Source organism: Arachis duranensis, chromosome 1 (genome assembly GCF_000817695.3).
Source record: "Arachis duranensis cultivar V14167 chromosome 1, aradu.V14167.gnm2.J7QH, whole genome shotgun sequence".
NCBI lineage: Eukaryota > Viridiplantae > Streptophyta > Magnoliopsida > Fabales > Fabaceae > Arachis > Arachis duranensis.
In genome coordinates, this window is record NC_029772.3 from 2258417 (window position 1) to 2270752 (window position 12336).

Sequence of the window (12336 nt, forward strand, 5' to 3'; positions counted from 1 at the left end):
AATCGGACAGTCCAATTTTAACATTAAATTTTTTTTATTTTCGAAATCACAGATCGGACCGTCTGATTTGTGATTGTTTGGAAAAAAATAAAAATAAATCGAAGACACCGATTTGTAACTCTATAGCAAAATTAAACACTTCTCTTTTTACATCATTGGAAGATATACTCTTCTCTCTCCCACACAAAAAAGAAAAGGTGTAATTTTGTATTATTAATTTGTAAGATTATTTTATATATAGTCACACAAGTGGCCAGTGACTGTTTTAAATTTATTTGCTAAATTGAACGATAAATACAAAGCATGATAGCTTGTTAGATGTATTGGATTATGTTCATAATAGACTTTTTGAATTTTGTTTTTTCTTTTAAAATGGGTAAAAATTGAAGAGTACATATGATAGCTATTATATTTGTTTAAAACTCTAAATTCTTATAGTTTTTAAAAAGGCATTCCTCTAAATAATATATAATGCCTCACATTTCAGAACATATATTCATAGAAATCTTTTACCCAATAATATAATTTAATAATAATTCTTGTTTTAGACTTTGTTTTATATGTTTAAAAAAGAATAAATAAATTGTAAATGCATAACTATTAAGTTTTTTTTCACTTCACTTAATTATTTTTACAAAAATTATTATTTGTATACTACTTTCAATCATATATATACACGGTGTTGTAAGTCAGTTATAGATAAAGTAAAAGAAAAGCTTAACTTGTGGAAATCAAAGGTCCTTAGCAAGGCTAGAAAATTGGTACTTATAAAGTCAATAATAAACAGCCTACCGATTTATTACTTGAGTTTGTATAAGATGCCAAATGTAATTGCACATAGAATAATCTCATTGTAGAGAAGATTCTTTTGAAGGAAGAAAGACGGACAACCTGGCATGGCTCTTGTTAAGTGGGAGATGGTTCAAGCACCAAAGAAGCTCAGAGGGTTGGGGATGGGAGATACGATGGTACGTAATACTGCTTTATTGTTTAAATGGTGGTGGCGTTTCTCAAAAGAAGACTGTCCGTTATAGAAGAAAATTGTATGCTCCTGTAATAACTTAATTTCTGATCAGTTGTTGTCAACTTAGACTCTATCAGTGAGAGGAGGCCCGTTGAGAGACATATGTCAACTGCGAGTAAAGGACCAACAGGTCCGACAGAAGATTATTGATGGTCTGGCTATGAAGGTGGGGGATGGTAGATCTGGGAGGATACTTGGCTCCAAATGGAAAAGCTGAAAGACTCCTGTCTGAGACTCTTCTTAATTTCAAACAAAAAAGGATCAGTAATTGAGAATTGTGGGTTTCGAGATGGGATAGAGTAGATTTGGAACTTCCAATGGAGGAGGAAACTCTGCCAGTGGGAGGTTGATACCTTAGATCAGATGCTTCATGTCTTGCAATCTATTAGATCAATAGCAGAAGTGCAAGATAGAGTGGTGTGGAAATTTGACAGGAAAAGTGTTTATTCTACTAACTCTTTTGTTTAGGTTTTGCAGGAACAGACTATGACCGATGATATTCTGAGCTACAGATTCACAAAAGAGATTTGGAAAGGACTAGTTTCGCCTAGAGTAGAGTTGTTCACCTGGTTTATACTAGTAGGCCGGGTAAATACAAAGGAGCAATTAATTAAGTAGGTTTGGGATCATTGAAGGGAATGATAATATGTGCGTCATATGCAACAAGGATGTTGAAAATGTACAACACTTGTTTGTTACTTGTGAGTACTCCTGGCAGGTGTGGTGCACATGGATCAAGGAGTTTGGAAGGGAGTGGACTATACCAGGAACCTTAAAAGAGCACTTTGAGAGTTGGCGGACTGTGCCGTTGACAAAAGACATGTGCAAGTGTTGCTTAATTGGATTCTTCTCAATTATATGGAATATTTGGTTACGGAAAAATGATGTCATTTTCGAAAACAAGGTAACAGACGTGACTGATTGTGTTGCTAGATCATTATGTTGGTGTAGTTCTTAACTCATGTTGTTGATGGCTATGTCGGATATGACAGTGGAGTTGCTTGGTCTTTTTTATGTTTTGTATCTGTAGGTTGTTTGCTCCACTTTATGTGTTGAGCTTTTTCTTTAAAAAAAAATATACGGTGTTGTAAAAATAACTACAACACACCTACGCGCCAAAATAAGCAATCCCACCCAATCCAGTTCTTTGATCGCATGCAACTGCTCCTCACTCCTCAATTTCTTCTCTTCTCCGCACAACGCTTCACTTTCCTCTTCTCTGCGCGGTTGAGTCTCTTCTTCTCATCGCCGTTGAGTCTCTTCTCAGTGTGTTACTCTTCTATTTTTAATGGGATTCATTCTCTTCTTCTCAGCTCGCTTGACTCTCCTCTTCTAATCGAATGTGAGATTCTATTCTAGTTTATTTTAAACGCATTACGTTGATTTGTGTTAGTTCTTCTTCTCTTAAGATTTTGAATCGATTTTATTGGCCAAATTAGGAAAGTTGCTCCTTATTGAAGTAAAGTCAGAATTTAATGGAATCCACAAGCTCTAATGATGAGGTTTGTGCTGTGTTTAGTTCATATGTTAATTTTTTTATTCTTGATTTGATTTTAAGTGTTTTTGACTTGTTATTTTTCTGATTTGTTAATTATGAGGTTTTTTATTTTTCATTCTGAAATTGCTGTTAGTAATCAAACATTTTTTAACTTTTTTTAAGTGTTTGATTATTTATGTTTTAGGTTATTCCAAGTATAGAAATGTCATTATCGTCTGTGAAGGACTATGAAACCTTTTATAACAATTATATAAAGAGAGTTGACTTTTTATGGGATATAAAAACTACTAAATATGATTAAAATAGACAAATTACATATCAAATAAATTTTGTTATATTCTAGAGCTAATTATTGAAGATAAAAAAAATGATCTACTAAAAAAGATAAATTCAACTTCTGAACAAAATTGTATTATATGATTTTGATTTTTTATTGTAGTTTGTAGCCAAGACTAAAAAAGTTATGTTGTTGTGATTAGAATCCATTGGAATTAGAGCACAAATATTTTTTTTGCAAAATAGAATTAGAGCACTAATGCTGAATACGTATGATTTTAAGAGGGATATTTGGTTATGATGCCATTCATTTGGAGGCAATTCTTATGACTTCGCAGCCTTTATATACAAACAAATTCATTTTTTACTTGGTTTTTGCTTTTCTACAATACTTTATTGAAGAACTTTTTAACATTTTTAATTACTACATCTGCAACAAAATTCTAATGTGTAATTAACTAGTAAGAATATGCTATAGACATTCCCAAAGAACCTACTTTGGACTATTTTTTGTTTTAATTTCTACAAGATTGGTTTTTGTTAAATTTATTAATATAATCATCATCACAAGAATAATACTCATATCTCATGGTTATTAATTATTATGCAGAGAAATGAAGGAGGAGATTCATTTAAGTTGTGGACACTTTCAATAGAAAGCTATTGTGTGGATAATGATGATGTTCATATATGTAAGGTAAAATTTTTCTTTAATTTATTATTATAAACATAAAATATTAATATAGAGCTACTAAAACTAATTCTGATAGTTTGTTCTTTAACAAAGAAAGCAAAATAGCTATTGACTAGTATAAATTGTTGTCAATTTACATTTAATTCATTTTAAGTCATTATTACTTATAACTGTAATTGGATATTTGGATCACATACTACAATTTTGGAGAAAAGTTATATATACCAATATTTGTTTTGCTATTCTGAGTTAACTGAAAATTTTTTACTTAACTACTATGATCTTATTTAGTTTTTATGTTGTGGTCTCCAGTGTGCTTTTTTTTATTGTAATATTGTTTTTATTAATAATTTTAAGATTGTTTTTTCTTTTTGTATAAAATGATTTTGTACTATTGCAATTTAAATAACAATTTGTTCTGGTATAAAATAACAAAAAAATATATATAAAAATGATGATATTTAAACGTTTGACTATTTTTCAACTTTGACTTTTTTTTCCTTCCTAAAATTTAGATTACTACTATTGTTTTTGATTTGTCACGCACCTCAAATTTTTTGAAAGATATTTAATTTTTTAAAGTTTAATTTGATGCTATAATCAGATAACCAAACTGGTTTCAAATTATGGGTTAATGTTCAAATTGGTCCCCGAAAGATTGTACGATCATCAATTTTGTCTTCGAAAAAATTTTTTAATCAAATTAATCCTCGAAAGATTAGATATCAATCACGTTTATCCTTCTGTTAGTGGGCTCAAAGATTCCGTTAACGGCAGTACAGGTGGACCGTTAAGTGACATGTGTGTTAATAGGTGTGTACCCAGTTGGAAGCTGACAAGATATGTTCTACTTACTATGTCAAATTAATCCCTATTTCCATTTTATAAACCCTAACCCCCAAATTGAACGGAAACATTAAGGAGTGGAGTTGCAGTGGTGCAAAGACATCACCCAGGTTTAGAAGTTCGGATGCAGAGCGCCGGTGGAGGTCGAAGTGCTGGGTTATCACCACGATCGGTTGGTAGCTTCGGCTCTAGCTCGTCCATGCGAAAAAGGAGGATGAAGATGGACAGAACCTGTTTTTGTGGGCTGAAAACTGTGATCAAGAAATCCTCAACACCAGAAAATCCAGGAAGGTTGTTTCACACTTGTCCAAGATATGGGGTGAGTTTAAATGGGTATGAACCATAGTTTCTTGAACCCCTCTTTCACCATTGATATGAGATTCAAATTTATCACTTTACATGTGCAGAAAGACAGCCATTGTAACTACTTTAGTTGGGTAGATGATAATGAATATGATGCTTTTGAAGCTGCAAATGGTGGGGCAGAAGCAGAGTTTGAAGTTGAAAGTGATTATGAAGATTGGAAAGTGAAACTAGGTTGGAGAATGGGTAGTTTAGAAGCTGAAGTCAGAGTAGTGAAGATGTTGTTTTTTTTTTCATGTTTGTCCTAGTAATAATGCTTATGTTAGTGGTTGGAGCATTTTGTGTCAAATAAGTGGAAAAGTGAAAAAGTTGTAAAAGCATTGGTGATATTGTTTTGTTGTATCTTGTTAAGATTATTGGTGAAATGTAATAAATCAGTTTGAACATTTTTGAATATCCATTAACAATCATACAACCTGCATATTTTGACATTAGCTTAACAAATTTTTACACAATTCTAAAAACAGATGAATAAAAAATAAGTCCAAACATTTTTGCATAAGATAAATTAAGTCTAACCAGATGTATTAAAATCAAAGCATTTGCATGTCCATATAAGCATGCTAATATAGTCTTCACAATAATACCAAACCTATTAATGAAGTCTTCGTAATATCAAACATAAGTTACTTAATTTTGGACTATACCAAAATATGAACAAGTACTTTAATATGTCTATAATGCATAAAGATTCTAAAGTAGCAGCCCTTTACAAAATACATAATTTAGCCCTTAATGAACAACACAACTCAAACATCGTTGTCTTTCTTCCTCGGGTGTTTGAATCCGGGAGTTGGTACAAAAGTCATGAAACTAACAAGTTTCTTCGCAGTAGCAGAACTGGTGCCCTTGATTGTTTCAGCTGAAATTGAAATTGTTGTAGCTGCAGCCGGTTGTGGTGAGGCTGCGATTGTTGTTTTTCCTTTTTTAACATGAAGCTTTGGAGGCCTTGCTCTAACTTTATCCTGCATTTTATCATCATGAAGGATAAAGTCAAATTGACTAATCATTTTCACATTATGGAACATTATAATTTATAATAAAAGATAGATTAAACATAAAGTATTATACTTGGCTGAAAACAGATAAAGGTTGAGATTTTTGTGTAACTGGAACTTCTTCTGATTGGTCAATGATCATCTCAGTTGGTGCATTTGAAGTTGCTGCTGGTGGATTGGTAGGATCTTGGGTAACAGGATCAATCGGAGTTCCATTGGGTGCATGTTTAGCATTAGCATTAGCAGGGGCAGCACCTACTGCAAGCTGAAGTTGCATAAGCCTTGTTTGTTCAGAAGCTTCCTCTTGTTTCTTCACTTTGCACGTTCTTCTGTTGTGCCCAACTTCACCACAATACAAGCACCGTATTGGGTTATACTTTCTTTTCATCCGTGTCTTTGAACTAACAGAACTCACTAACAGCTCAGCCAAATTCACTAAATGCACAAAATTACAAATCTAACAGAATTCACTAACAGCTCAGCCAAATTCACTAAATGCACAAATTTACAAATCTAACAGAATTCACTAACTTACAAATCTAACAGAATTCACTAACAGCTCAGCCAAATTCACTAAATGCACAAAATTACAAATCTAACAGAATTCACTAACTGCCCAGCTAAACAGTAAAGAAACACATTTTCATACATAATATTCCAGGATATTAAATGCAGGAGCTATGGTGAGCATTCTTTATACCTGTCAGCTGCCAGAATCTACATGTGCAGGTGCGACTTCCCAAATCCACCACCATATTCGTTGGCCAGCCTTGCACTTCATACAACACCTCCTTGTCATCACCCGACCATTGAGAAAACCAATTTCTTGACAGCTTTGTCATTGCCTCTAACCGGCTTTGTTGAACAGGAGTCAGAATTCCCTGATAGTGCAATAACTTTCGCCTATTCTCTATCATGCTCTTCATGATGATCGTCCTGACTTCTTCAGCTAGTGTCAAGATGGGCTTTGTCCTGTAATGCTTTATTTTTGCGTTGAACGACTCACACGCGTTGTTGCATATTGTGCCATCTTCGGCTCCTCTCTGAAGTGTGCCTTCGTCCATGCTTCTTTTGGCCATTTATCAAGGTATGCCCAAGCTGGCTCACTAATCTTTTTTACCTTGCTCATGTTTCTTTCAAATTCTGACACAGTTCTTGATCTAGCGCATTCCCATACCATATCCTTCAATTCAATGCTATCCCATTGCTTTGAAAAATTCCTCCATAGATGCCAAACACAGAATCTGTGGTGAGCATTTGGCATGACTTCTTTCACAGCTGGAATTAGCCCCTGTTTAAACATCAAAGCTCGAAAAGATAATGAGTTAAAATAGTCCTTAAATAATCATCATTAAATCAATTTAGTCCTTAAAAATCTTTTCGTAAATCAAAATAGTCCTCACCTTTTGCATGTCTGAGATAAATGCCCAGTCATGCTGTGTGTCACCGAGGTTATTGTGGAGAAGTTCCAAGAACCAACTCCAATTGTCTTTGTTTTCAACTCCCACAATTGCATAAGCAATCACGTAAACGTGATTATTGGCATCCTTCCCACATGCATTCAAAATTTGTCCCCCATGTAGATTCTTCAACCACCCCACTATCACTATCACTATCACCAGAACTCTCATATCCATCTCCCAAGATCTTCGGAGGCTTATACAGACTATCTTCGGTACTCTCGTACGAATCATGAGAGTCACTATCCTCCTGAAGTGGAGCTGGGGTAACAACTCTACCACTCCTTGTCACATTGGTTTTCTTTACTGGTTCTTTCTTTTTTTCTCCAATAACATGCTTCTTGAAAGGCTGAGATCTTAAGAGTTGGTTGTGAGTCTTCAATAGTTGGGACTGAACTTTTAAGGGTTGGGTAGATGACCTTGATGGCTGAGAAGAGGATTTCAGGGGCTGGTTGTGAAGAACAAATTGTGTTTCAGGCTGTGATTTGGGTTGGGATTGGGGCTGACACATGGACTGTGATTTGGGCTGGGATTTTGGCTGTGGTGGTGTATTGTTGGGCATAGACATGGACTGTGGTTTGGGTTGGGATAGTGGCTGTGATTTGGGCCTTAAATAGTATCTCTTATTCAACTGGGAAGTATTTGTGGCTCTGGGTTTACAGGTGCTTTGGTTCTCTAATATAACTAACTCATCATCATCCTCACTCATACACTCCACCATGTGTGGCTCTGAGACTCTATGCACAAAATAAATGTTGATCGAATTGTGATTCCTTCTACAGTCCTTCACCATTTCCAACAAATCAGCATCTACTTCTAACTTCCTCAACCCAACTTCAAGCGACATTCCGGGTACTTTCCAGCAACAACCCTCCACCTCTGAATATCCTAACTCCTTATAATATCCCTTTACAAAGAAAATATCTAGCGTATCCCCTTCAACTCCCGCTAACACCTTTGTATTGTCTGGTTCATAAATTTTTGATCCACCTTCGTCATTCTTAAACTTTCCACCATGATGGAAAACAAATGTCATTGGATGATTTTCCATCTACAAATTAAAAATAGCAACAATGAATCATGAGAGTGCACTCTGTTTTATTTTTATTTTTTGGTACAATTTATTTATGTTTCATCAATGAAATTTCAGGAACTACTTTCATCTAAAATGAACACCGCAAAGAATCAAACCCTGTCTTTACATGAACTAAACAAAACAAATCATTTAATCTATCCACACACATTGCATTCGCCCATATCAAAACAGAGAGCATCCACATTTTTCAACATACACAATGTTTGAACCATTACAAAACCCTAGCAGCAACTACCCCCATCACAAAAACCCTAACCCAAAATCAACCAATATTCAAAATCATCGAATAGCATACCACACATTCATAAAAAAAAAAGAAAAAAGAAGTAGAAAAGGAACTCACCATGCAAGAGAACTTACTTCTCACCGGAGACAGCGCCTACCACTGCAGAAGACTGGTGGCCTTCAGACTGTGACGAGGAGGACCGATCGCAAGGCGAACGGCATCGCTGGTTATTGCTTCCACGGGTGATCAAAGTAGCGTCTTCTTGTTACTTTGTTTCGGTGACTCTTCGTTGGTTTTGGGTGAAAGGGGGGAAAAGTGTAAGTGAAAGTGAAAGGGAGAAGGGGAATGGGAGAGTTACTTCAGTAATAGTCTTTCTTGCTATACGGCGTCGTTTTTGAATGAATCTAGGTGTCACTCAACAGTCCACCTGTACTGCCGTTAACGGAATTTTCAAGCCCACTAACAGAAGGACAAACGTGATTGATATCTAATCTTTCGAGGATTAATTTGATTAAAAGTTTCTTTCGGGGACAAAATTGACGATCGTGCAATCTTTCGAGGACCAATTTGAATATTAATCCTCCAAATTATTTTATAAAATTTGGTTATAATCAAACACGTCCAAAATAATAATCAAACTCGAGAACGTAAATTAAAATTCAAGCTCATGTTATAATCAAACACACTCTAAATTAAACTGTAAAATCTTGTCTGTGTTTGAATTGAGTTAATTGTGTCGCAGTTCATTATATAATTTCGGTTCATTTGAATTAATTGTGTGTTTATTTGGGTGTCATTATTTTGATAATATAAAAAAAGATCTTTTTTTATTTTTTATCATATTTGGCAAATTTCTAGTAGTAAAAGTAAAAGTAATAAAAAAATATTTTTTTTTTGAGAAGCTGTAATTTACATCTTTTTTTAAAAGATTTTTTTCCTTAAAAAAAAAGATGTTTTTTCATGTTATACATAAACAAAAAGATACTTTTATATTATTATATTATACCCAAACATAATTGATAAATAAAAAAATTTTTTGCATGAGATACCAAACATAAAATTACTTTTACTTTTCCATAAGATCTTTAAAAAAAAAAAGATAACTCGAAAACAGATCTTTTTCTTAGAAGCTCACCCAAACAAGTCCGTGTCGCAATTATTATATAATTCAGTTCATTTCTGAGTGAATTAAGGTGCATTAATTTGGACTGGTTGTCCTACACAATTCAAAACTCTTTCTCCTTTTCCTATTCATCTTCTACTGCTTCTTCTTCGTTTTTTCATCTTTTTCTTCTTCATCTTCACATTTTTATTTTATTTTCTCAATTTTTTTTGGTTTACTTTCTTGGGAGGAATAAAACCAAGAAAAAGAGAAAAAATATTAAATTAAAAAAGAAGAAGAAACATATTAATGAAGTTGTCAGATCCAAAATTTATTTTGGATGTATTTTTGTTCATGATTTAAATTTGTTTGTGTGCTTATTTTTTAATTGAGTTTATGTGCCGCAATCATTATGGTAAATTTCAGTTAATTTTTGAGTTAATTGTGTTGCAATTGTTATGTAATTTCGGTTAATTTTTGAGTTAATTGTGTCACAATCCATTATGTAATTTCGGTTCATTTCTGAGTTAATTGTGTCATAATCATTATATATTTTCGGTTCATTTTCTAAGTGAATTAAGGTGCATTTGGACTCGTTGTCCTGAACAATTCAAAACTCTTTCTCTTCTTCCTCCTCATCTTCTGCTGCTTATTCTTCTTTTTCATCTTCTCCTTCTTATTTCATTTTCTCAAAATTCTGTTCGATTTACTCAAATTTAACACAATTTTTGTATTAAATTTGAGTTTAGCTCTTGGACAATGTCTTAGAAAATCAGTAAAATAAAAAAAACATAATAAAAAATAATGAATACAATGAATATTTTTCAAGTATTCTACAAAGATTAAGAAAAAAGCATTTCATCAACTTTCACAATCCTAAAAAATAAAATCTCCCAAACCGTTCTAATATAAATTATGAATTTAATACAAACTACCATGAATATATTACTTTTCTTTAAAAGGCCTTTTTTTTCAAAATATTTTCCTCTGTTGTAGCTGAATTCTCCTTAGTAGAACTCGAAATCCACATGCAAAAATCTCTAAGTTTAAGTTAGGAAATCTTTTACTATTAACATTCATTGCTTCTCAGACTTGCAAATTTTTTACCATTATTTTCTGCTTCTCTTTCTTTTTGAGTTAATTGAGTCGCAATTGTTATGTAATTTCAGTTCATTTTTAAGTGAATTAAGGTGTATTTGGACTCGTTGTCCTGTACAATTCAAAACTCTTTCTTCTCACCTTCTACTACAATAAAAGCAACAACAAAAGAATGACGATGAGAAAAAAATACGCAAAGAAAAAGAAAAAAAAGAAGAAAAAGGAGAAGAAGAAGCGAAGGAGGAGAGTGATTTTTGTTGATGTTAGATATATTTTATTGGACTTGAGTGACAATATTTGAATATATTACCTATTGTTGAAATTGCATATCCGAATTTGATACAATTTACTAAAACTGAATTTAAATTGAGAAAATTTAATATCATTATGTGCTCTACTTCAAAGACTTTTATCTGAAATTTGAACTTGGCCTACAAAGCTCTGTGAAAACAATTCCTAAAATAAAAAATCAAGCTCCTCCCAAGAAAACTAACTTTACCTACATTCCATTAAGTTGGTCATAATATGTGAGTAGATCCAACTATCCTTCGTTAAAATAGAGTTTACTATCCTTTCGATGGATGCCTACATCCATATAATTAGAACCTGAATAAGTGAATACAATTTGAGATGATATTTAATGGATGTGGTGCATTATAAATGATTGTGGTAAAAGACAATCACACTGGAATATTAGACGAAAAGAATAAGTTGGAGTAAGAACAATCATTAAATTATCAAAAGAATAATATAATAAAATTATTTTTCTAAAATAAATTTAGAAGAGAGAATATTGCTTTTATTTGAGAGAGAAAAAGAGTTCATTAAATAGATAGATAGATATTTTTTATTGTATCTGAAAGAGAAAATTTCATTCGTGTAAAAATAATGTTGAAGCTATCATAGTTAAATAAATATAGTAACTATTATATTGACGCTTGATAATATTTACCTTTTTATGATTTTTCATAATTTTAGATCTATTTACAAAATATTTGATTTGTTATTTGTTATTTTAGATGTGATAATATTTTTTTTAAAAAAATATTTTTAATGTTCTAAAATAAAATAATTAACAAGAATTTAATAGTATAAAAAATATAAAAATTAAACTAAATTTTAATAAATACCTATTTAAAAAATAATATTTTAAAGAATAAATAACATTTTTCATTTTTTATTTTCCTGACCAAAATTAAAAAAAAAATATAAATAGATAATGAGAATATTAAACAATGTGAACAATGGATACGTCAGATATTCAATGCAATAGTCATACAGATGATTATATTTATTATTTTTAATTAGATGATTATTTATTTTGATTCGATTTACTCATATACAATTAACAATGACTAGATGTTCAATTCTTAAGTATATAAATAATTACCTTAATATTAAAATTTAAAAAATAATTTATAATAAAATATTTTTTATTTTATTAAATTAATTCTAAAACTTATTATTTATATTATTTACAAAAGTCTTTGTTAATCTAAGAAAACTTAAATTAAAATTCAGAAACGGATTAAGACAACACAAAAATGGTAAACTTCTTGTTTTTTTCCTTACAATAATCACCGCGCTGAAATTCAGACCTCTCTTTCCGCGTGCGTGTGTATGACTGTATGTAAACTGTGAACTTTGAAGTGCTG